Source organism: Salmo salar, chromosome 25 (genome assembly GCF_965601325.2).
Source record: "Salmo salar chromosome 25, fSalSal1, whole genome shotgun sequence".
NCBI lineage: Eukaryota > Metazoa > Chordata > Actinopteri > Salmoniformes > Salmonidae > Salmo > Salmo salar.
This window is the reverse complement of record NC_138315.1, coordinates 38997733-39004092: the sequence shown is the minus strand read 5'-3', so window position 1 is coordinate 39004092 and position 6360 is coordinate 38997733.

Here is a 6360-nt window from a genome sequence, read left to right as displayed (position 1 = left end):
ACCCTTCCCAGACTCACCTGCGCGTGAGGAGTAACGGGAGAGATGTGTGTCAGAGAAGTGAAGTGATGGAGATGTAACCTAACGTCTTGTGCAACTGCTACTTGGAAGCATTAAATTACAGAAAATAACTTGATTGTAACCCGACTCTTCATCATCGAACCCACGGGCCCTTCGGAGAAGGAGATAGATAATTAAGTAAAATAATTAGGGTTACACAGGCACTATGAATTACCCCCTCCATTTAATTCAGCAGCAAACTGGGCCGACTAACCTTCTAGCGAGGAATTAAAACAATCCCTTTTATCTCTGTGTTTACTCAATTATTGATATCTCCTCCGATAAGCAGTAGCAACAGCAACAGCACTATGGGTGTATGTCTATATATCTGTCTGTCCACTAGAACACATTTTACACTACTCAAGGGGAGAATACACATAAATACACACGCACACATTACAAAGTAAAAACCCCTACTCAATGACACAAACACAGTAAAACTAGAGGACACTGGAGAGGAAATCCAAAAATATAACAAACAAGAGGTCAGGGGTGGATCAGTACTATGCTGATAATAAGTAGCATTGCATGAGACCCGAAGACTTTATCTCAGTGGGCTAACAGTCAGGGTCTGAAGACTATCTCAGTGGGCTAACAGTCAGGGTCTGAAGACTTTATCTCAGTGGGCTAACAGTCAGGGTCTGAAGACTTTATCTCACTGGCTAACAGTCAGGGTCTGAAGACTATCTCAGTGGGCTAACAGTCAGGGTTTGAAGACTTTATCTCAGTGGGCTAACAGTCAGGGTCTGAATACTTTATCTCACTGGCTAACAGTCAGGGTCTGAAGACTATCTCAGTGGGCTAACAGTCAGGGTCTGAAGACTTTATCTCAGTGGGCTAACAGTCAGGGTCTGAAGACTTTATCTCAGTGGGCTAACAGTCAGGGTCTGAAGACTTTATCTCAGTGGGCTAACAGTCAGGGTCTGAAGACTTTATCTCAGTGGGCTAACAGTCAAGGTCTGAAGACTTTATCTCAGTGGGCTAACAGTCAAGGTCTGAAGACTATCTCAGTGGGCTAACAGTCAGGGTCTGAAGACTTTATCTCAGTGGGCTAACAGTCAGGGTCTGAAGACTTTATCTCAGTGGGCTAACAGTCAGGGTCTGAAGACTTTATCTCAGTGGGCTAACAGTCAGGGTCTGAAGACTATCTCAGTGGGCTAACAGTCAGGGTCTGAAGACTATCTCAGTGGGCTAACAGTCAGGGTCTGAAGACTTTATCTCACTGGCTAACAGTCAGGGTCTGAAGACTATCTCAGTGGGCTAACAGTCAGGGTCTGTACACTTTATCTCAGTGGGCTAACAGTCAGGGTCTGAAGACTTTATCTCAGTGGGCTAACAGTCAGGGTCTGAAGACTTTATCTCAGTGGGCTAACAGTCAGGGTCTGAAGACTTTATCTCAGTGGGCTAACAGTCAGGGTCTGAAGACTTTATCTCAGTGGGCTAACAGTCAGGGTCTGAAGACTTTATCTCAGTGGGCTAACAGTCAGAGTCTGACAGATATGCTCAGTCATTCTCTCTATCAGAGAGAGAGAGAGAGAGAGAGAGAGAGAGAGAGAGGGTAGTGCCTCTGCAGCGGCAGTAGCAGCTTTTAATATGAATTAGCAGCACACACACAAACAAACACACAAACATACACACACAATTGTGTGCACACACAGACTCATGCTCACACATGTACACATTTATTGACAAATACACACACACTCAAACATACACACACACACACACAACTCGTAGCCAGCCAATGCTGGAACAAGCTTCAATTTAATTCCTTCCCTTGGTCATGGTTAATCCACCAGACCCTTCACATTCCACTGGACCTCAGTAACCATAGGTTACAACCATAAATAACCTGCAGACTAACAGCTCAATTCTTTATGGTGTATCACTCAGTTAGGGCTAAAGAACCTGCAGACTGTAACAGCTCAATTCTTTATGGTGTATCACTCAGTTAGGGCTAAAGAACCTGCAGACTAACAGCTCAATTCTTTATGGTGTATCACTCAGTTAGGGCTAAAGAACCTGCAGACTAACAGCTCAATTCTTTATGGTGTATCACTCAGTTAGGGCTAAAGAACCTGCAGACTGTAACAGCTCAATTCTTTATGGTGTATCACTCAGTTAGGGCTAAAGAACCTGCAGACTGTAACAGCTCAATTCTTTATGGTGTATCACTCAGTTAGGGCTAAAGAACCTGCAGACTGTAACAGCTCAATTCTTTATGGTGTATCACTCAGTTAGGGCTAAAGAACCTGCAGACTGTAACAGCTCAATTCTTTATGGTGTATCACTCAGTTAGGGCTAAAGAACCTGCAGACTGTAACAGCTCAATTCTTTATGGTGTATCACTCAGTTAGGGCTAAAGAACCTGCAGACTATAACAGCTCAATTCTTTATGGTGTATCACTCAGTTAGGGCTAAAGAACCTGCAGACTGTAACAGCTCAATTGTGACCCGTTTCAGGAAACTAGGCGTATGTTGCGCGTCACTACTTCACAGGAGATCCATTTGAACATAAACGTTTTTTTAAATCAAAATACGTTTTTTGGCAGAAATACCTTCTGGAAGATGTGAACTTTCATGTGCCTTAATAACAAACTTGTATGCTATCTGTAAATGTAACGTCCGTCGTTAAAGGTAGACCAAGGCGCAGCGTGAGTTGGGTTCATCATACTTTATTATAAATGTGAACCAACAAAACAATAAACAATACAACGAACAAAAAGCCATGCGTGCAAACACATGCAACACAAAGACAAGATCCCACAACTGACTGTGGGAAAAAGGGCTGCCTAAGTATGATTCCCAATCAGAGACAACGAATGACAGCTGCCTCTGATTGGAAACCATACTCGGCCAATAAAGAAAAAACAACATAGACATGCAACACATAGAATGCCCACCCCATGTCACACCCTGACCTAACCAAACAGAGAAAAACGACTCTCTCAGGTCAGGGCGTGGCAGTAAATACGAATACAAGTGTTAAATTACAAGCCTAGTTGGTTTAGCCATGGAAAAAGGCAGAAACCTTTCCGCTAGCCATGATTGGCTGAGATAATGGATGGGCTGGACATGACGAGAGATGAGTTCAGATTGGTCTGCCATGTAGCACGCTTCTGTCAATAACATGAGCTGCTCAGTATGTGTATCTAATCGTTTCTAACACGGCTTTTTGAAAAATATATCACGTAGCAGAACTGAAAAAGTGTTGCTCTCCACTTTCTAGAGGACCGAGTTTTGAAATCAGTGGAATTAGAGTATGATAGCTAAGGAGATGGAGAAATTTCTGGCGTTTGATTGCAATAATGCAGAGGGAGTCGAAATGAGAACACACTGAAGGCTATTGTATAAAACACCTGTCTCTGGATTACATCTTCAAACTAAGGGCAACCATGGCATCAGTGACAGAGGGAGAAGCGTCCATTCATGTATATGGGTAAGATAGTCTAGCTAGCTACATTTTCAGATATTACCCGTTTGTAATTTTGTCAGAACGTTGTTTTCATTTCAAGTTAAAGCTAGCTAGGTCACGTCAGCTGGCTTTCTCGCTAGCTAACGTTGTGTGTATGATCTGTATAGTAATATTATTCGTAGCTAAGACTCATTTGCATTGCAACTGTTAGTTATAGACTAATGTTAGCTACTATTAGCTAGCTAACATTGAACCTGGTTGGTTAGCTGCCAGCAGATTCATGCAGTTTAGCAACGTTATGAGTTGGGATTATGGTTCATTCAAATCAAAATCAAATTTTATTGGTCACATACACATGTTTAGCAGTGTCATGACTTCCACCGAAGTCGGTCCCTCTCCTTGTTCGGGCGGCGTTCGGCAGTCGACGTCACCGGCCTTCTAGCCATCGCCAATCCACTTTCATTTTCCATTTGTTTTGTCTTTGTTTTACACACCTGGTTTCAATTCCCCAATTACATGTTCATTATTTAACCCTCTGTTTTCCCCATGGTTTTTGTGCGTGATTGTTTTATGTATGTTCGGTCCGTTATTGTTGGGCTCGGTATTACGACATGTTATTGGAATATTTGAGTAAAGTTACTTGTGTTACTAATCTCTGCTGTCCTGCGCCTGACTCCTCTGCACCAGCTACATCCAGACCACTACAAGCAGATGTTATTGCGAGTGTAGCGAAATGCTTGTAAAATTGTTTAGCTAGCCACATGTCTAAACAAAAGACTCCGCTATGCAAGAAACCATTTCAATAGAATGTTAATGATTTCATTGTGACAACTGTTGATCGACGTAGCTGGTAAATTCGCTCTGGCTATCTACTCCGATTTCAGAGCACTCGCCTGAGTGTGCCAGAGCGCAGAATAACTGATGAATTTACGAACGCTCTGAATTTATGAATGGACAATTTGACAATGCTCTGAGTTTACGAACGCCCAGATCACAGTCTGAGCGCACTCTGACACTCCAGACTGAATTTACGACACACCCGTACTATAAACCAGCCTTTAGTCTTGAAATCTTTGGTTGTTTAGTAGATGGCCTCACATGTGAATCCTTAAAGAGATGCGTGGGGCTAAGTCTTAAGAGGGTGTGAATGATGCTGAATGAGTGTAGACAAAGAAGAGCTGTCCAGTAGGTTTACCAAAACATTCAAGGGCCATTTTCTCAAAAGTGTATCAACTTTCAAAGCAGAATTACTTTCCCATTGTTCCTCAACTGTATTGTATGATGTTGAATTTTCTAGATCTAAGTCTCTACTTTTATACAATGTAAAAAACACAATTTCAAATTTTGCTACATAAGACCGAATCGAGCCGGTCGGTCACAATTCTTTATGGTGTATCACTCAGTTAGGGCTAAAGAACCAATTGAGCTTTTTAGGGCCGTAAGATTATTCCCAATGCCGTAAAATGGTTTATAAATCAGATGTTTTAAGATGAAATAAAAGTATAGTATACTGTTCTTTAACACCTAGGCCCATATTCATAAAGTGTCTAAGAGTAGGAGTGCTGATCTAGGATCAGGTCTATTCATTCGAATCTGTCTATTCATTCTAATCTAAATAGGCAAGACAGACCCTACATCAGCACTCGTCACAGATTCAGCCAATTAGTTACAGTGGAGCAGAGACAATAAAATCAGAATAGAATTATAATCAAAACCGTTGGTTCAGACCAGACCCGGCCTGACGTAACCCCCTAAGCACCCGTTGGTTCAGACCCGGCCTGACGTAACCCTCTAAACACCCGTTGGTTCAGACCAGACCCGGCCTGACGTAACCCCCTAAACACCCGTTGGTTCAGACCAGACCCGGCCTGACGTAACCCCCTAAACACCCGTTGGTTCAGACCAGACCCGGCCTGACGTAACCCCCTAAACACCCGTTGGTTCAGACCAGACCCGGCCTGATGTAACCCTCTAAACACCCGTTGGTTCAGACCAGACCCGGCCTGACGTAACCCTCTAAACACCCGTTGGTTCAGACCAGACCCGGCCTGACGTAACCCCCTAAACACCCGTTGGTTCAGACCAGACCCGGCCTGACGTAACCCCCTAAACACCCGTTGGTTCAGACCAGAACCGGCCTGATGTAACCCTCTAAACACCCGTTGGTTCAGACCAGACCCGGCCTGACGTAACCCTCTAAACACCCGTTTGTAGTGGGACAAACACCTTTCAAATCACACACACATCTATCTACACTTTGCCACATTCATATTCTATAATACTGATGAGATGCAGCTGGAGATGCACACACACACACACGCCACACACCAACCCACACACGTACACACTCACACACTGACATAGACACTGACAGACAGACAGAAAGACAGACAGACAAACACACACCCAGACATAGATTGGCTCGGTGAGCTCACACAGAGAAATTCTAGATCCCCAGCTTTGTTAAGTATTTACTTTGTATACTATTTTCATTTGGAAGCGCATGGTGAATAGTCTTTCTTCTCCAGAGCACAGGAGATGCAGCTGAGAAAATAAATATTTGATAGCGGAGTGTAATTGCATTGTGGTGCCCCGAGCGCCCCACTAGACATATGGCAATACCAGTCTAATGGCTGGACACTTCACTTGCTCTGTAGCACATACCGTACACAGGAAGCATCTGGCATTGAACACATTCACACACACACACACACACACACACACACACACACACACACACACACACACACACACACACACACACACACACACACACACACACACGTAAGTGTATACACACATGCACAGGCAAACACACACGCAAACACATAGACACAAACACACGTGGGCACACAATTTACTTTCTACAATATGGCATATGCCCTCAA